The 21,138-nt window shown below is 42.7% G+C and overlaps 1 long non-coding RNA gene across 2 annotated transcripts in view; it reads left to right on the forward strand.

Moving 5' to 3' along the window:
• Window positions 1–5,506: 5,506 nt before the first annotated feature.
• The window catches only part of LOC135973307 (uncharacterized), a 55,760-nt gene continuing 40,128 nt past the window's right edge, over window positions 5,507–21,138 (forward strand). For both annotated transcript variants that reach the window (XR_010590115.1, XR_010590116.1), the window contains exon 1: window positions 5,507–6,706. This is a non-coding gene — a long non-coding RNA (uncharacterized LOC135973307). The remainder of the gene's footprint in view (window positions 6,707–21,138) is intronic.

The raw sequence follows: 21,138 nt of genomic DNA on the forward strand, positions 1-21,138 counted from the left end.
TCCTGCAGACCTATTGAAAGTGTTTTGTTTTTGTTCTCTTCAACTTTCTTAGGGACAAAATTTCCGAACACAGCTTCTAATTCTGTGCATGTGAATGATTATGCATGCAGTTATGAGCATACACAACAAGAAGTCACATTGAGATCCCCTTGACAATATGGCCTTTAAGACGTCCGAGTCATTATACTACTTATTAAAGTGATGCGAGGATAAACCCACTGGTTTGAAACAAAGCACTACACAAAGTTCCTCCAGATAGCTTTGCCAACACACCTCAAACCTGATCCTGATATTCATTTAAGCAGAGACTAAGTCAAGTGGATTTGTGCCAAATTAGGGGATTGTTCTCATGGTGTACCCTACCAGCAACAAGAATAATGTGACCAAACTAATTTTCATTCATGATCTAACTCAGGACTGGAGCTCATTTCTCCAGACTTAAACAAATGTTCTCATTTTTATCTCAATGTATTTCATGTTTTAAATGGAGGATTGACCTTTGTACCTTGGTGATATGGTTTTTTCTGCCCACTTAGTGCCCAAGAATAGTTTGTTGTTCCTTGCTCCACATTGTTAGATTGTCAGTGTAGTCTTATCGTAGCTGCAGGGCTAATGTCTACGTAAATTTTCTTCTTTGGTTCCCACTTCAATTCTGATCACAAATACAGAGACGGCGGTTCTGGTACTTGGAATGGTGTTAATAACTAAAGGGACCCCAACAAATCATCTGAAATACAGAGGTGGGTCAGATGAATGGTTTGAATAAAAGTAACTCATAGTGAACCATCAGGTGGGAATTAAAATTTAATTTAGAATGTACTGTCACTGCTGTGGTGATGGTGGTGTGATTACTTTGATTGACTGCTGGTTTCTTTCACCTTTGCGAGCCTTAGGATTTTACTATCTGAGGAAATTAAGGCTGAATTGCAACAGGAAATTCCTTGTACCCAGGTGTTTCTGGTTATCCGATGAATAACTCCTCTAGTGGGGAGGCAAGGATTATGAGGAGATGGTTTGGAATCAATGATTGCTCATGGCTCAGTACCACACATTGACATTCTGGCAGCTGTTATGTTTGTTCTTGGCAGAGGATGGGAAAATCCTACTGAGCTAAGTAACAGGTACAGCGAGCAGCGATAATTTCATTGTTTTATTTCAATCGTTAGGGGAAAGGGTGAAAAGCTAGTTTTATGGGATCCTCCTGATTTAATGAACTGAATTTAGAAACCACCATTAGATCCTGGTGGATTGTATTTTTGGCTTCCCTACTTGGCTGCATACTCTACTGCACTTCTTCGGTTTTCCTGCTTGACTTTGGCTAACATCCAAGCCTAATATCCAAGGGTCCGATCTAACTCTAGGTTATTCACTGGTAGGGTGACCAGATGGTCCTGATTTTATAGGGACAGTCCTGATTTTTGGGTCTTTTTCTTATATAGGATCCTATTACCCCCCACCCCCTGTCCCGATTTTTCACACTTACTGTCGGTCACCCTATTCAATGGGAATTGGATTGGGTTCTAATAAAGACGTGAGATGACCTTCAAAGAGCTGAGCTGGTCTTATGCAAGCGAAGATATCCAAAAACAATAGTAATATAATGACTGAAGATCCCACACTGGATAATATGGAGTGGATACCGCCAGTGCTTCGATAACTATATTTGTACTAAACATATCAACATGGAAACAAGTGTTCCTTGATCATAATGGTTCCTGCTGGCTTTAAAATCTATGGATCTAAGTATACACATTTACACTGGGGCATCTTGATTACCACTGGAAATTCATATTAACTTCAACAGAGATGGTATGTGGAGATCAAGAGTGGTGCACTGTATGGCTCAGTGAATGCAGATTCTCCGATACCAAGGTGTTGAGCATGGTATAAATAGCTAGCTAGCTAGCTAGACTTTTAGCTAACACATACATAACTTGATAATTCTGAAATATCCTTTAACATCTATCAGAGAGAAAGCAAAGCAGAAGACATATAGATATATCTATTCTCTCACTCTTTTGCTGGAAAATAGAGATAAATGCACTGTTATTATTTACTGCTAAGTGCCAATAATGGGCTCTATACTGAACAGAATACAGGAATTGTCACAGTTACAGGGCTAGCTGCCCTCTGTCCCCTCTCTGGTCTTTCTGAGTGCACCTCCTCAGATGTTAGGCCTCATCCCCTTCCTTGTCCTCAGGTGGAATTTCTCCCACTCTTAGACTAGGCTCTGGGGTATGTACATCTCCTGTGTGTGTCCACTGTTCTTCTCCTGCAGGTCTGACCATGTTTGGGCACCTGTGATTTTTCTTTTTGGAATCTGTGATCAGTGCACTTGGTAATCAGGACAAAACATTAGAGGAAAAAGGGATTTCAAAACAACAAACAATCTACACACATGTCATTCATACCTAAAGGTTTACCATACCCCCATGGTAACCAAGGCAGGCCTAACTTCTTCAGAAACCCCCTGACAGTGGCTGTGTCTCAGTCTGGTTTCCCCAAACAACTACGATCTGTCTCTTGAGAGAGGGTCCCTTTTGAAAGCCCACTATGGTTCTTTTGGTTTCTCTGTTCCCATGCTGTGACCCTTCAGGTCCAAACCAGTCCTGTAGGCTTAGGAGCAGATCAAGCCAGAGTCCCGAGAGCCAATGCTTCTGGCTTTGTCCCTTAATAGCCCATAACTGTTTCCTGAGGGGGTGGCTGACTTTGGGCCATCCTTTGGGCTTCCTGCCTGTTTTTCCAGACAGACTCTCTATTGCAGTAAGCAGTGTATTTATAGAGTAAACATCCCAATACCTAGGCCTACATACAGTTTTCATAAATTGTTACAGAGCAGTTCCAAATCCATCATAATCTGTGCCCCCCAAAAGCTTACCAACACTCTCACGAAGAATTAAAACCACCTGATTCCCCACTGAAGTAGTTCACATGTTACACGTTTTGCTGTATTGCTTTAGGAAGAGTTTTTTTAAAAGGTAAACTTCCCTCAAATTATATTTGAAAACTCATTAAAACCCTCTTAAACGCACGGCAAAGTTTTATTGTTTTGAAAGAATGTGCAACGGTTACAGCTACAAAAATGCGTGTGCACCAGCTGTAACCAGAGCTGAGCATGCAAATTAGACAACTGAATCCCCAACTACTCACTGCATGGATGGTTCACCCCACTGTGTGGACAGATACCCACTGGGGCACACTGATATAGAATGGGTGCACCCAGATTTTTGTGGTTCCTGCGGATGTATCCACAGAAGTATTCTTAACAGCTTAATAATTTATTACACAAACAGGAAAAACGTATCGGGCCTTCAGCATTCATCCTACTGTTTTATTGTTTTGTGGGATGTATTGATTGTAAATGAATGAGTGACAATATTTTAATGCTAATAATGAAGCTGTGTTTTGCCTGAAGCTGATGTATGTGATTCCACTGGTCTGTTGGCAAAGACTCTCTCTCAAAACGAAGCTCGCAATGCATGGTGGAGTCTCCTGTTTAAATGAGAAACACCGTTAAAGTCCATTTACTAGGCTCTGACCAAAAGTGGAGCGGAAGCCAACTCTTGTGCTGACCATTACTAAAAGGCACACAAATGCCATGTAAAGGCCTTAGGTTGGATTCCAGCCTCTGAACACCATAATGCCCCCCAGAGGAATTCCCTCAATGCATGGGTGATGCAGGACCAAATCAGGCAGCCCTCCCCTGTCCCACATTGTGCCCTGATCCAGTTGGAGAGGCATGTTGGGGATGGCAGTGGTAGTGGGCAGCATACAAAGCAGAATAGCCCATAGGTACCAGCTGCTGTAACTTGTGCTGGGGCCATGCCGTGCCCTCTGGAGCAGCACATAATCTGGGAAGGACAAAGTTGACCTGAGCCTCTGCTGTGCCTTGTTTGTATTTTGTATAAGGTTAGACTGTGGCCAAGTGGCTTGCCCAGAGTTACACAGCAAGATCCTCTCAGATCTCTTATTCATACAGATTCTGGTGCTTGTAGGGTGACCAGATAGCAAGTGTGAAAAATCAGGACAGGGGTGGGGGGTAATAGGCACCTATATAAGAAAAAGCCCCGAATATCGGGACTGTCCCTATAAAATCAGGACATCTGGTTATCCTAGGTGGTTGGTTGAACTATCAAAATGAATTGGATAGGATCATGATAATTTCCTTTAAGCACTCATGAAGTAAAACGACTTCAGATGATTCCCTGTTTCAGGTGCTGCTGCTGCTGCAGTCCAGTGGAGTGATAGCTAGCTACATCTCCATGGATTGCACAAGCAGACAATCCCAGTTTTGTAAAGGACCAGTGGCCCTGCTGCTCCCGAACAGTGTCAGCTCTCTTCCCCAGTGCCACAGACTTCAAATGACACAGCCTCAAAATAATGCTATGCAAACCGCCTTTGGGAATGTAAATGTAATTTGAAGTCCTGTGTCAGTGAAGAATGTTCTTTACTACATGTGAAGAAATTCAACCAGACACATGGAAATACTTTAATTTCAGCCTTAACCAACAGAGGAGATGGCTGTTATAGATTATGGGAGTCGGGTAACTTAATCTTGAACTTTAAACGTGAGCAATATCAAGAAATATTAGGGGGATTGGAATGTTTAATGCAGTTCTTCTCCATCAGCCATATATGCAGAGCCAGGAAGAGAGCTGAGGTGAAGTTTTTACTGGATTGATTGATACTTTCATTGGAGCCACAATGAGTTATTCAAATGCCAAGAACTGGCTTTGAAAAACCTGAATGCTCTGCAGTTTTCTCATTAGTCATGGGATATAAAACTAGCCTGAGAGCTGCCACTCTTTCCATGAAGATATTTGGTAATCAGTGGTTTGTCTTAGAGAGAGAGAGCCCACACACCTATGTGCCTTTTATTCTTGCCTGTTTCTTCAGTTACTTCAATTGATCTATCCCTGGACCTTTGAATCTGAATAGCCTTTTAAAAAAAACTTGCCAGGTGGATTTTTTTCCACCCTGTCCCAGGTCTAATTTCCATGTCAAACTAATACCGTATAGCTTCCCCCAACCCCCACTTGTCACTTTAGTGCTTGCTGGATCTGTTTCCTTTAATGATGAACAATGTACAGTTAAAATCACCTTAAAATGTACTAATATACCTTTTTATCTATTTCTTGCAGGCTTTCCTGGTCTATAAAAAGCAACAAAGAGTCCTGTGGCACCTTATAGACTAACAGATGTATTGGAGCATAAGCTTTCGTGGGTGAATATCCACTTCGTCAGACGTCTGACGAAGTGGATATTCACCCACGAAAGCTTATGCTCCAATACATCTGTTAGTCTATAAGGTGCCACAGGACTTTTTGTTGCTTTTTACAGATCCAGACTAACACAGCTACCCCTCTGATTCCTAGTCTATGAGGCCAGACTCTCGAATATTAAACATTTTTTTTAAATGGACGCACATCTGTTTGATATTTAACTCAAAACGAATGGCAAGATTGTAGGACATGAGCAAAATTACACTTCAGATAGCTATAAAATAGGATTTCTTTAAACTACAAAGGATGGAGAGGGGTGTGTGACACACATGATGCAGGTGGAGGTTGAAACTGCCCTTGGGCTCTTCTGAGGTTAGTCACTGACCTGCTAGAAAGAAACATATTGCCCGGTGTCACTCTCTACCCGCCAGGAAACTGAGGTGCGGAAGACCACGCTTGGATCAGCATGCAAGGAAGGGCACTCCATCTCTGTGCATTTTAACATAAAACAACATATTCTATCTATTTTACATATTTTAGCTCTTTCCGGGAGCACTCAGTCATTAGGCCTAAAAACTGAGGAATGCCCCATAATTAAATACACTTTTCCCTGTCAGAGTCCATCTGTGTGTGTATATTTAGTTGGTTTTGTTAAACAGATCCTTGACCATGCTCTGCTTATAACATGAGAACTGCACGACTGACTGGCATATCAGGTGATTTGCAATAAATTTGATGTCATGGGCTGGCTGGCCCTCTGTGGAAAGCTGGGTTTTGCCTTGCCCAAGAATCTGCAGGGCTCTTTCAGCCTCACTGATGAGCTGGGAACATAAGGGGTAATTAGTGACCCCAGCTGGCTGTAACGGGGCTTAATTAGAAAGGCTGACTCCAGCAGTGGTGGTGAAGCAGGGACAGGACAGCGTTACTTAATTAGGGCTGGGAATGAAGCAGAGGGAGGAACAAGGGAAGTTCCCTTTGGAGAAGATCCTAAGTCAGGGTGAGGTACTCATAGGAAACAGGGTAGGTTTCCTGCAGGGTCAGGCCTTGAGTTAGGGCCTGCAACAGGAGAAAGAGACCCACAGGGAGCACAGTAGATTCCTGGGGGTGGGCAACCTGTTGTAGGGGCTAAAAGGAGCAGTGAGATCTTCAGAGGTAAACTGCTAGGATCCCTGGTGAAGGGAAGCAATAGGGGTATCCTGCTGGGGAAGAAGCAAGAGAGGAGCATCTCAGCAGGGGGCTAAGAAGTAGAAGACTTCAGTGGAGCCGAAGGACTATTAATTTAAGTGTTTGATTTAGACTTGAAGTTGGACCTTTTGTACTTTGGAAGGCTGGAGGTCTGAGCCACAGAAAACCCAGAGAGGGAGCTGGGAGAAGACACCAGCTGGGCCTGGCCATTGGGATGATGGAAGTGGCTACTGGAGGCCGGGTCTGAGAGATGAAGTCCCCTGCAATGATGCATCCAGGCATGAGGAGGTGCCCTAGAGGTGGGGATGCATTCCTTTTATATTTTGAATAAAGGCTCTAGTCTCTGTTGCAGGGGGCAGTAGAGTCTCTATTGATGGGGGAGAGGGGCTGGAAAAGCATATTGATTGATAGGTGGATAGACTCCTGTTCGTTAACTACTAAGTGCAGGGTTTGTGAGGAGGAGGTGGATAAGTGGCAGTGCCAACTGGTTCATAAAAGACATGCATAGATAGAACTTTGTTGGGGAATGAAATTACTCAGTTGGGGGGCAGATGACAATTTTGGAAGAAGCTGTAATAGCTTGGCTTAAGTGTCCCCCTCACCCAGGTTATACTCTGTGAGAGGAAGAGAATTCTTGCCTGTCCAGGGGTAAAAGAAGATGCACCTTTTCCCCTGTGTGATTAAAAAGCTGTGATATTTCTTGCCCAGAACTGATCCTGTTATTATGTAAGTTATGTGATAGAACTGGGTTAGACATGGGCTGAAAAACTGGAGTAAGATTCCAGTTCTGGATGAGGTTCAGGCTAGCCTTTGGAGAATTGAGTTTTATTCAATGACACCAAACATCTTTTGAGCCATTCTCACTAATTTTTGCTGCATGTGAAGAGGGAAGTGGCAACAGGCCACTTGTGGTTTAGCTCCAGCTTAGAGCCAAGTGTGGGTGGGAGTGAGCTTGGATCTGAGGATTCTAATACAATCCCCTGGAAATCCAAAGGGGTTCAGATTCAAGGTTCTGGTTTGGGGCCATCTGTAGTATGAACCTTGGCCATCCAAAAATGCAGTGCAGAATATGAGCCTTGTGAATAAATATGACATGGATACATCATGGGGAGGTTGCAATGTGCAATAGTCATGGGAGAAAGTCCCTAACTGTAGTCATGTCTGCCACACTGACTTGTTTGTGTGTGTTTTAAGATAGTAGTGAGAAGAAGGGAACCAAAGAGTAATTATCTCAACTTGGAGCTGAATCTTTCACCAGGTTTAGTTGTATTTCTATATTAGGTAACAAAGGCACAAAATGCAGGTCTCATTTCTTTGTCAAATGAGGCATTCTTCTATCCGCTTTTTTCACATCAGTTGTTTATCCAGCCAAGAGATGTTCACATCCAATAGGAGAGCAATCAGCAAATAATGGGGCATTTCTAAATTTTAGGCATGAAATGTGCCTTATATGCAGCAGGAATTCAGTGTATTTTCTGTGTATCACAGAGTTATTTACTTCAATCTGCAATCCCTAGACAGCATATTATCCATAACCATATCCCTGCACACATAGGGTACAAATGGGAACCAGATATCCTCCTTCAAAGAAACAAGCACATCAAGAATCAGGTCTGTTTCTAATGTTCCAGAAAGTATTTCACAGTTCTAATGATGATCCTAAGGGAAAACGAGCAGGGTCAGAAAAGAAATGTAAATTAAGAAGCTAGTGGAGGTGTCCAGAGGTACAAAGGTGTCCCTAGGCCAAGGCAATGTCTTGTTAAAGCTTGACATATCACACAGTATTCATAGCCTGACACTCTAGCTCAGTGGTGGGCAACCTGCAGCCCACGTGCCGCATGCGGCCTATCAGGGTAATCTGATTGTGGGCTGCGAGACATTTTGCTGTCATTGACTGTCCACAGGCATGACCCTCCACAGCTTCCAGTGTCTGTGGTTCGCTGTTCCCAGCCAATGGGAGCTGTGGGAAGTGGCAGGCCACGGGGACATGCTGTCCGCCGCTTCCCACAGCTCCCATTGGTGGGAACAGAGAACCACGGCCACTGAGAGCTACGGGGGGGCGGTGCCTGCGGATGTTCAACGTCAGCAAAATGTCTTGTGGCCTGCAGTCAGATTACCCTGATGGGCCGCATGTAGCCCGCGGCCGCAGGTTACCCTAATGCTGGGTACCATGGCAATCAGCCTATCCAATTGCCCTGGTTGAAGTGCCATTGTTAACTTCATTCCTTTATGTTCACTGGGTATGACAATTAATTCCACCCGTCTCCCACATACTGATGTTGCATCCTATGTGGGCAAGGCCAAGGCCTGAATTAGCAGTGAGCATGTTCCTACACTTGGAGTGACCTCCATGTTCCTACACTTGTGTATTCCTCCCAACCTTCCCTTCTGTTCAGAGTGCAGCATTAGCTCTAGCCGGTGCTATTAACTTCACTTTTATGATCACTAAATTAAAGGACCCTTCTTTGGGGTGGGGGTTAGTAACATTCAGGGCTAGAGTGTGGCATTTAACTGCAAGCAATGAGCAGGGTGGGGTGTTTCTTGGTTCACCCTTCCAGCCCTATGAAATTATGTGTGGGCTGCATGCAATCTGGACCAAAGGCTGCAACAACAAGCAAAGCAGGGGAGCATTTTAACGATCAGGTGGACTCTTCCACTTCAACTCACAGTGTTGGCCACTTTCTATTTCCTGAACAAAGTGTGTTCAGGACCCAGGGCAGGTGCTAGCCTGGCCTTCCATGTCTTTTGCCTGGGTGTCGATAATATGGAGCAAGTTAACAGTGTGCTTTCCCAATTCCTCTCGAAAGAGATGCTTTTTAAACGTAACTGAAATCATGACAGGGAAGATGCTGTCAACATATGATCCTCACCTGCTCTAAAATCCATTCTTTAAAACTTTAAATCTACAACAAATGACTCTTCCCCTCCCCCCATGTTTCCAACTGGGAGAGAAAAGGCAGAGCCCACTTCTGAGATGGCAGCTGATAAAGGTACAAAAAGACAGAACAGTCTTGAGGTGAACCAGGCAGGTTCTGGGGATGGGAGGGTTGCATGGAGCTAGCTGAGGAGAGGGGGAGGTATCCTTCTCTTTGCAGGGTAAGGATGAGACACAGCAGGGATTGTTCTGTCAGCGCTTCAGTCCATAACATGAGCACAGACCTAGTCATTCCATTCTGCATATCTAGGCTGCACTTTTGATTTGTCTCTGACTCACAGAAATGTTCCCTTTGTCTCTCTGAGAATTGCAGGGCCACCAGGCAGTGGTAGGTATGCAAAACTAATAAGTGTATTTGAATAACTTGCCATCTGTAAGACAATTATAGACCTCATAGGCTTATTACCTACCAAGTAAAAATTATATTCCAGTTAAACATTCCTCATATAATATCCCCACTGCAGTCAGCATTTCAAGAAAAACACTGGTGTTACAACTGCTGTTTCTTTGGTACTAACGAGTTAGCTTTGGCTGTGTATCAGGGCCTTTGGACTGGTGTAGTTTACATTCACCTATCAAAGGGGTTAGGAATTCTGGGCCAGACCTTGTTTAATGATTTAAAGCAAAATTGGGGCCAGTGGGAGTGTAGTTAGCTGGTAACATCAGTACCTGAGATACTTTGCATCAATAAACCCTGTTCTATAAAGACTGTGAATTGAGTTCCTTCAGGATTTGTACTGGGCCTTGTCCTCTTCTAGGAATGGTGCAGATATAGTGGGGGGGAAATTTGAAGTTTTGTAGTTAGAACTTTTTTCTCACGCTGATGAGACCCCAGTGCATGACCTGGGGGTGAGGGCATAATGGGGATCCAGAATCAATTACAAAACAACTTAGCACGTTGTAGAACAACAGCTGTGTTTTATCTGGTATGAATAGCGAGAAAATCCAGGTGATAGTTTCTGAATCAACTGGCAAATTTTGGAGTCATCTGGGGCAGGACTTTAGAATCATCAACATTTGCAGATTTGTATTCCAGAACCTTCATCTAGGAAGGCAGCGTGCTGGAATAGATCAAACATGGGATTCAGGACTTCTGAGTTCGTCTGTTTGACCTTCAGTGAGTCACAGGTTAATCTCTCTGGTCCTCATTTTGCGTGCCTGTATAAATGGGGAGAATGATCCCTCCCTCCCTTCTAAAATGGTTCGAGATTTAATGGATGAAAAGGCCATTTAATAATGATTATTGGCAAGTTATTGTACACGAATACATTGGAAGGGATGTTACCAAGTGGTTAGAAAATGAGATCAGGAGCCTGGAATCCTGTGTTCTGTTCCTGTGTTTGCTGCTGTGACCTTGGTCCAGTCATTATGCTGTGTGCCTCAGTTTCCCTTTCTTTTAAGCGAGTGTAATATTTACCTAGCTCACAGGGTTTGGTGAAATTTAATGTCTGTAAACCACTATGAGCTTCTTGGATGAATGCCTCTCAAAGGCCGGAGCATTATCATTGCTCATTAGGCAAAGATTTGTCCCTCCCCATTTACAGTAATTTATTTTTGGGACAAGTTGGAAAGTTAGTAAAACCTGGGGCTGATGTTGTTTTGTGGGACCGCTCCACCATATCAAGTTTATCATGCACTGTAGTTATGGTCATTGAAATCTGCTTTAGCCTTTACAGCGCTTTCTGGGTTAACGGTTTGTGGCGAGTCACTTATCCTTTCTGTGTTTCTGTTTCTCCATTTAGAAGATGAGAGGAATAATGCTGAGTTAGCTTGCCTGCCCTGAGGGACGCAGCTCTAGCCCCACAGAAAGCCATCTGTACGTGAGGCGAGGGCAGGAGGGTTGGTTGGAGAAAACACATTGTTGCCTCTTGGCAACCAGGGATGAATCTGCCTGAGTCTGATTTAACTCTTCTGCTTTGCCACTTTTGCATTGAGAAACATTGTAGGAGTGGCGGGAGGCAGTGAATTTCCTGGTGACATGCTCCCATCTGGAGGGAACCAAAGCGTCTTGGCGCCAGCTCACTGGCACTGAGACGCAACATAACTGCTGTGGCTTCCTGTAGACTCCATGAAATCTCTGGGGGTCAAATCCCTTGCCCATTCTAAGAGTGGCAATCTACTTCCACTCTACCCCCCTGCTCAGCCTCTCCAATGGAAAACTCTTCCTGGTGTCTTCATTCCCCACTTGCCCACACAGATTTTTCTGTGAGGCACATAGCTCATTATACTCCCTACCTCACAGATTAGTAAACTAACCTCTGTAAAGTACTAAGTACTGATATTTTTTTATATTGATATTATAGTTTCATTATCAGAGCTTTATGCACCCAAGACAGCAGATTATTCCTTGAAGTCTGTACGTGTCAGAAAGAACAGATGTTAGAGATGAAAACATATCCAGGTAGTTTTCTTAGTGCTCTATTTACATAGAATCATCTCTAGTCTGATCTGATTTAGATGCCAATATTTTCCTTCTCCTCCATACTAAAATGCATCATACAATTATGTTCTTCCTATGAAGTACTTTGTGTTTCCATTTTGGAGCACAATAAATCTATTTTGAATGAAAGGAAACATTATAGATTATCCCTATTTTGTAAGACTGAAACTCACTAATAAGACTTTTCATGTATGTGTCTCAATATTACTTACTGTAAAGCACTTTAGCTCCCTTTTACAGATAAGAAAACTGAGGCACCCAGAGACTAATTGCCAGGTTTGTAAAGGTATTTAAGCACCTAAATACCTTTACAAATCTGGTTTTCAGTGATTTGTCCAGGACACTCAGCGTGTCAAAAATAGAGTTGGGAACAGAACCCACCTCTCAACACCAAGTCCAGTACCTTAATCAGTGGACCATCTGCTTCGTTTTAACAGGTTATGGTCAGATCCTCAAATGGTGTAAATTATCACAGCTTCATAGAAGAACTTTCCCACACTGTTCTTAAGCCCCACTAGCAGCTGATCGTGGCCTACAAACACTAATATATTGATCAATGGAGCAGTCCAAGCTCTGTAATGTATGAGATCATGCAAGACTGGTATGTGCTGGTCGGTATAGCTGCCATCCTGGGGTCTGGGTACCAATGTGAGGACAAGCTGCAGCAGCCAGTGGTGCTCCAGTGGGTCATCACAGTATAGGGTGACCAGATGTCCCAATTTTTATAGGGACAGTTCTGATATTTGGGGCTTTGTCTTATATATACCTCCTACCCCCGTCCCGATTTTTCACACTTGCTCTCTCGTCACCCTATTACAGTAGAGTGTGTGATGACATTGTTACATGTAATGAGACATTCTATAATATATTTAGTCTGACTCAGACTTTCTAGGTGAACCCCATTATAGTCAATAGGAATGGTGCACTGGCTTCAGTAGAGCCAGGATTTAACTGACTCCACAGTAAAGTTTTGACTTCCAATGTTTGTGGCCAGTTTCTTTTCTTTTCTTTTTTTCCTGACACTAAAATGTGTGCAAACTTCCAAAGAATGCATGAAAAATTCCAGCTGCAGTTTGAACAATATTAGAAAGTGATAACTGGAAGTTTTGTCCATTTCTAAGTTAGTTTTTTTCCTGGACAAACAGCCACATGGTCACTATGTAACTGAGCCCTTAATGTCTCAGTTTTTCTAGCCCATGTTTGTATGTTGTAATTTGAATGATCTGGGGCATTTATTTATTAATTATAGTTATTTAGTATTCAAACTGAAAGCACCGTCTGGATTCTGCAATGTTCTTGTTAGTTGATTCCAAACTAACCGGCTGCTTATTTGCTATCTAAACTGTGATTGTAAAAAAACAAAAATAAAATGGAAGCAATTTATTCTCCAGCTCAAATTTTCTCTCAGCAGGATTAAAACTGCCACAGCACTAAAGAGTTTACAAGCTCACTAAAGAACTATAATAACTTCCCTTCTCACTGCCGGGTCAAGGAAAGGTAATACATGTTTCCAATCAGCTTTGAATTGAACTCAAATTGTAGGTTTTATTTCACTTTAATCCGTATGTGAGTTCACGTTAAAGGTAAGAGAAATCACAGGACTGCAAACATGGAGCAGAGTTAATTAAATTCTACAACTCCTTTGGAAGAAGCACTGACTCTAGTTTTGTACAAAGGCTTGCAGAGTACTTATGAGGGCAATATGAACCATGAAATTACTGTATCGGTACATCAAGGAAAATAGAAAGCAAAGCAATAGGGTTTGAGTAAAAAAATACAGTTTTAAACTGATGCTTTAACATTTGTCACTTTTTTTTTCCTTTTGGTGAGCTATCTGCTGGAAGCCACTACATCAAAATGAGAACTACCTACCACCCCCCAAAAAGACATGGCATTTGAGATGGCTTTGAGCCAGCAAATTCAGCACTGGATTCCAATTCAAATCTCCGCTTTCTCCAAGTTAGGTCCTTGCTGCACGGCTTCAGTCTCTCCACAGAATATTAAAAATGGAAAAGGCCTATTAGATCAGCTTGTCCATCTCCCTGCCATGGCAGGGATTGCTCTTTATTGTAGACTTCTTAGTCCTTTGACCAGCCGCCATTTTAAATGAACTCTGCAAAGGGGCTTCCACCAAGAAAGTGGAATGATTCATGTACTTAAATTGAGCCCAGGCTTAAGTGCTTTGCAGAACTGAGCTCCATAAGCTTTTGTTTGTTGTACAATTTTCACTGCAAGTGGCATGTTCATATCCAAACCCTTGTCCGAAAGTATCCAAAATTCACAGATAGCATTCTGCTCCTTTTAAGGGGAAAAGGAAATTAATCTCGCAACAATAACTTTTCATCTATTGCCTTTAAGTGTATTTCTCTTTAAGTTGAGAGATGCTATTGGTTGGTTATAAGAATATTTGGTGCAAATCAAAGCAATGGTATGGCTCACACAAGGTCTAGACACCATATAAGTCCCACTTAAGCCCCAGTTTACATAGTTACTTAACCATATGCCGAGCTTTAAACCCCTGAGTAGTTCCACTGAGGTCAACACCACTACTCAGTGCTTAAAGGTAGGCACGTGTTTAAGTACGTTGTTGAAACAGGGCCATACGTTGACCAGGCTGAACTTCACACATTTTGGACCATTCAAAACATTAAATGTTCCTAAAACCTCCCTAGGCCAATCTTTCTCAGGCACAGGTATTTTAATTCCTTTCTTTTCTCTACGTTGTAGCTACATAAAGATAAAATAATGAAGTGAAAATGGCACCAAAATGAAACAAATTTCCCTTTCCTCAAAAAACTGGTGGTTTTCTGTTTAAAAATGAATGGCATTCCAAAATTAATTACAAATAATGCAAGATGATGTGATATAAGTAAAATGGGCCACTTTTCAAATTCAAAGTGTAAATTTTCAGTTAATGAACATGAATTAAAAAGCATCAGAGGGGTAGCCGTGTTAGTCTGAATCTGTAAAAAGCAACAGAGGGTCCTGTGGCACCTTTTATAACCTCATTATCTCCACACTGATTTATACCTGCCTCTGGAGATTTCCATTACTTGCATCTGAAGAAGTGAGGTTCTTACCCACGAAAGCTTATGCTCCCAATACTTCTGTTAGTCTCAAAGGTGCCACAGGACCCTCTGTTGCGTTTTACATGAATTAAAAAGAATACAAATTGCATCCAGCTCCCAAGAAAAAGCCTCTGTTAACAATTTATTATACTTAACCAGCGGTTCTCAAACTGTGGGTTGAGACCCCAAAGTGGGTTGTGACCCTGTTTTAATGGGGTTGCTAGGGCTGGCTTTGACTTGCTAAAGCCCTGGGCGGTGGGGATCAGGTTACAGGCTCCTTGTCTGGGGCTGAAGCCCTTGGGTTTAGGTTCCCCACTCCCTGTGGCTCAAGCGGGCTCAAGATTCATCCCTTCTCCTGGGGTTGTGTAGTGATTTTTTGTGGTCAGAAGGGGGTCACGGTGCAAGGAAGTTTGAGAACCCCTGTACTTAACCATTGCTGCCCAGCTGTATCCTTTTCTCACCCCAGGAAAATTGACGCAATTCAAAAAATTTGCTTGTCCTGAAATGGGATGAAAAGTAAATCTCAAAACATTTCAGGAACTGACAAGAAAAATGGTAGGTTTCAGAGTAGCAGCCGTGTTAGTCTGTATCCGCAAAAAGAACAGGAGTACTTGTGGCACCTGAGAGACTAACAAATTTATTTCAGCGTAAGCTTTTGTGGGCTGCAGCCCATGCAAGCTTATGCTCTAATAAATTTGTTAGTCTCTCAGGTGCCACAAGTACTCCTGTTCTTTTTGACAAGAAAGAAAAAATCCAAAAACTTTTCATTTAGATTTTCACCTTTTGCATATAAATACTTTTTACTCTAATTACCTTAAATTTCTAAATAAAATCTCACTTAGAAATTATTATATCCTGCAAAGTCAGGGGAACATATAAACCTATGAAAAGTCGGGAAGGGGGGCAAACCAAGATCTGTGGGGAGGCAACTGCCCCTTTCCCCTATAGGAAATGATACCCCTGGTTTAAAGTAATGTCCTGTACTATTAAATAGCAGTACAGGCCTGTGGAGTTTCTCTGGACCAGCAGTCTCGGATACTAATTTAGCTGCATCAGTCCCTCAGTGTTTAGTGATGACTTCAGTGATGGGCACTCATCCAAGCTGAATTGCATTTCTAATTCTCTGTGTCAATACTCCATAATTATTTCAAACTGAAATATTTACATCTAAATCCCAGGTGCTCTCTGACAAGCTCACGTTACATACTTCTAAATGCGAAGCCTTTGGTTTAATCTAATTTATTCTTATATAAAAAGCATTTTTCTAGTAATTTTCAGAAAATAAGTGTAGTTTACTGAAAACAAACTTTTTCAGTAAACCTGTATATTAGCAGGGTCGTCTTTACACCAGCTTCCGCTATTAAAACTTGAATGCGTTGAAACTATGAACCTTTCCTGTACCTTCTAGTTTTTGCAACCGTAGCTATATTTTTCTCCATTGCTTTAGTCGGGAAAGTTGACCGCTGATTCAAAAGAACCTTGAGTCCAGAGAAAATGCAGAATCCAGACATTGCAGAAAGCTAAGTTAGCTCTTGTTTTCCATTTTTAATTCCAAATTATCACTAGAGCTGGGTGAAATTTTTCAGCCAGAAATATTTTGTTGTTGAGATTTGCAGATTCATTTGACCAAAAACATTTGCGGTTTCATGTGAATTTCCACAAATTGTTTCACTTGAAATGAAAAGAAACAGTTTGATTTATTTTGGCAGGGGAGAGGGGCTAGATTTACAAGGGGATTTAGATGCCATTCATAAAACCGAGGAGGAGGAGCTGCTGCCTCCTTATAACCATTGGGTTATAGAGTCATTCTCATTCTCTCTCTCTCTCAGTGACTATTTACGTAGCTTATACAAAATGGAACAGCTTCAACAGGAGAGATTCTGGGGTGGGTCTTTCCCAGCACATCCGTCGGCTCACGCCACTTCCTGCAGCCCCCATTGGCCTGGAATGGCGAACTGCGGCCAGTGGGAGCTGCAATTGGCCAAACCTGCGGACACTGCAGGTAAACAAACCATCCCAGCCTGCCAGCAGATTTCCCTGATTGGCCGCATGCCAAAGGTTGCCGATCCCTGTCCTATAGCTTTGTCATTAGGGGGTTTATCAGGGAAAGGAGAGAGTTGCGTTCAAGTCCCACTCAGGGGAGTGTCCTCCCTGCTATGCTGTTGGTTATAAGTCTGGGGGAGGGCACCTCTTCCTCCCTTGGATTTTTGAATTTAGCCCTTCATTTCCTTTGCTTTAATAAATAAAAGTTAAAATGCCCCCAAATCAAAACAAAATATTTTATTCTGCCCGAAATGAAATTTTTCTGACTTTTTAGATTTGCTGAACATTTTGGTTTTGGTTTGATCTGAAAGGGAAAAAAATCAGTTCAGAACAGCCAGCAAACCAAAAATTGGTGGTTCTCACAGCTCTGCTTATAACGATTGTCTTACACATCAATCTCCTCTGCTTTAGCTACAAGAATCAGTGGCAAATCATGAAAATATAGGGCTGGAAGGGACCTTAAAGTCATCGAGTCCAGCCCCCTGTGCTGGGGCTGGACCAAGTAAATCTAGACCATCCCTGGCAGGTGTTTGTCCAACCTGTTCTTAAAAACTTCCAGTGATGGGGATTTCACAACCTCCCTTGGAAGCCTATTCCAGAGTTTAACTACCCTTATAGTTAGAAAGCTTTTCCTAATATCTAATCTAAATCTCCCTTCTTGTCCTACCTTCTGTGGACAGGGAGAACAATTTATCATAGTCCTCTTTAACAGCCCTTAACATATTTGAAAACTATTATCTGGTCCTGTCTGTCTTTTTCTCAAAACTAAACATGCTCCGTCTTTTTAACTTTTCCTCATAGGTCAGGTTTTCTAAACCTTTTATTACTTTTGTTGCTCTCCTCTCATCAATTTATCCACATCTTTCCTAAAGTATGGCACCCAGAATTGGACACAGTGCTCCAGCAGAGGTCTCACTAGGGCCGAGCAGAGTGGGACAATTACCTCCCATCAGGGGCGATGAATTCTTCCTAAAAGTGGGGGGGGCGATGAGGCCCCACCCACTCCGTGGCCCCGACCCTGCCCCTCCTCTTCATGCCAAGGCACCAGGGAAGCTGGAGCCAGGGTGGGGGCCCTGAGAGCAGCCCCCAGCCCATCTCTCCACTCCCCAGGCCTGTTGCCCAGGGCGGGTGGAGGGTCCATGGCTCCCCACAGCTGCCCAGGCTCCCTGGCCACTCTTACCTGGGCCGGGCCGGGCTCCAGCTTCTGGCCTGGCTGGGGGCGGGGGCCCGGCGGGAAGAGAAGGGGCAGGGCCACTTTCAAAAGTGGGAGGGCCTTGGTCCCCCACCTTGTTCTGGCACCTCTGCCTCCTGTGTCTTACATATGACAGGTTTCAGAGTAGCAGCCGTGTTAGTCTGTATCCGCAAAAAGAACAGGAGTACTTGTGGCACCTTAGAGACTAACAAATTTATTAGAGCATAAGCTTCCGTGGACTACAGCCAACTTCTTCGGATGCATATAGAATGGAACATAAAATAAATAAATAAATAAATATTTATATACACACACATACACAGAGCATAAACAGGTGGGAGTTGTCTTACCAACTCTGAGAGGCCAATTAATTAAGAGAAAAAAAACTTTTGAAGTGATAATCAAGATAGCCCAGCACAGTTTGATATCTTGATTATCACTTCAAAAGTTTTTTTTCTCTTAATTAATTGGCCTCTCAGAGTTGGTAAGACAACTCCCACCTGTTTATGCTCTGTGTGTGTGTGTGTGTGTGTGTGTGTGTGTGTGTGTGTGTGTGTGTGTGTATAAATGTGTATGTATGTATGTATGTATGTATATATATATATATATATATATATATATATATATATATATATATGTATGTATGTATGTATATATATATATATATATATATATATATATATATATATATATATGTATAATCTCCTCAATACATGTTCCATTCTATATGCATCCGAAGAAGTGGGCTGTAGTCCACGAAAGCTTATGCTCTAATAAATTTGTTAGTCTCTAAGGTGCCACAAGTACTCCTGTTCTTCTTTTTACATATGATACTCCTGTTAACACACCCCAGAATGATATTAACCTTTTTCACAGCAGCACTACCTTGTTGGCTCATATTCAATTTGTGATCCTCTATAATCCCCAGATCCTTTTCAGCAGTAATACCTCCTAGCCGGTTATTCCTCATTTACAGTAATGAGGTGTGCAGACTCCTTTATGGAACCATCCAGTTCTGTCTGCAATGCACATGGTTTCCACAAGCACGGGTCTGTTAGCTGCTATCAGAGCAATCTGTTCTATTTATATAGATGACTTCTCTTGTTTCGGTTCCTGAGGCAGAACGTCAGGAAAAGGTTATCCTCATTCAAGTATGGTTCAGGGCATACAGGATGATTAGAAAGTCTGTGAAGCCTGAATCTATGTGCTCTTTCAATTAATAGATTATTAACACTGTAATACAGCTGTTGAGGAATGTCTTCAAATATTCCAGTGTTCAAATAAGGGTGACAAACTCAGTAAAGCACGGTACCGGGGATGGGTTCTTTCTTCCTTTGACTCCTTCAGATTGAAAGAGGAAAGTGAGCTTTGTTGATATTTAATGTCCCTGAACATTAAATACGGGCAGTCCAATTTTAAAACATGGGCATTTGATAAGACATCCTTGTCCAATATTTGAAGGGTCAGATGGCTACTGAGACACCTGAAGTGAGCACAGCATAGTATTAAACTGGAGCACCAGAAAGTGGGTCCCACATTATTAAAGTGGGCCCTGTGTATATATGTTCATTAGAGCTGGATGGCAAATTAAAAAAAAATCCTGGATTTACTCCCCCATTTTTCAGCCAACTCCAATATCTATAGTCTGTTCAAGAAGCAGGGTGGCCTGGCCAGAGCACTAAATGGGGACTCAGGAGAGTTAGGCTCTATTCCTGGCACTGCTATTGGCCTGCTGGATGACCTTAAGCCAATCATTTCATCTCTTTGTCTCAGTTTTTCCATCTGTGAAATGGGGATAAAGCACTTTGAAATGTACTGATGAAAAATGCTCCATAAAAGCTGGGTATTATTAGAAGGTATGAGTCTGAACAAAACCCATATCCAAACACATCCCATAGTTTTGATCCAAATCCAAACAATGCTTAGTCATTGCCCTGAGTCACAATATTGGTTAGGCTCAAAGCCTAATGTCTGAAACAACTATGCTCCACCTTCTGCTTTTAAGGAAGACACTTGTTACCATCATTGGTTTTTGTGGATCATCAATGGTATTGTGTGGACAGTTAGACATTTATAGTATGTCTCGCCCACAGATACTGGAAAGAGGGACTGCTCATCTCCTGGGAGGGCAACAGAATCCCCTTTCCTTTTCTCCTGGGAGAGAATCTAAGCAAGAAAATTACATATATTTCCTGCAAGTTATTTTTATTGTCCAGAAATATGCTTAAAAATTTGGAACTGTCATGTGCTTTTTAGGCTCAAGGCTGCTATTAGATGCCAATATATCAGCCATCACTAAGATCACTTCTTCCCATCTGTGCTTGGCGATATGAATGTGGCCATTTGTTTCCGATGTGCATGAGGCTACCTCTCTTCATGCATCTGTCATCTCCGGACTGGATTACTGTAACATGGGGCTGCTTCTTGAGACTGCTTGGAAACTGAGTGCAGCTGCCCACTTGTTAAGTGTCGTTTCACACCAGGAGCACGTTACAGCGGAGCGCTGGGATCTGCACGGGCTGCCAAGATGTTTCTGGGTGGAATTCAAGGCCTTGGCCGTAGCCTGTGCAGTCTTAAATGATTTGTGTGACCTGACTAGCTGAGAGACTCCCGCTCTGCTGGTGCCGTACTGCTGCACTTGTGATTGTCAGACGGGCTTAAGTTGGAATTCATAATAAACGGGGGAAGTGGCGGCCGGGCGTTCTCATCAAAGGCCCCTGTTTACGAAGTGTGCTTCCCCTCATTTGGACCATCAGATTTATTCAACTCCCAGGCATGCTGCAAAGCCCATGTATTTTCTAGGGATATTGGGTAGATGGGGAGTGGGGGTCTCCTACCCCAGTTTAAGGGGATAACAGAGGGGTGTGTAATTTTAGGTGCTCTAGATTGAAATCGATCCCTTCATCTACAATCTCTAAGTATCATTTAGGACAGTCAGAGCAGTGCGTCGGTGTCTACTAGCAGTATTTCATGTATCTAAATCTGCTCATGCATGCCAGAAACCCATGGAGCACAGGGTAGCAGAAGCTCGACACAACAACTGGCCAACAGTA

This window comes from Chrysemys picta, chromosome 8 (assembly GCF_011386835.1).
Source record: "Chrysemys picta bellii isolate R12L10 chromosome 8, ASM1138683v2, whole genome shotgun sequence".
In the NCBI taxonomy this organism is placed as follows: Eukaryota; Metazoa; Chordata; order Testudines; family Emydidae; genus Chrysemys; species Chrysemys picta.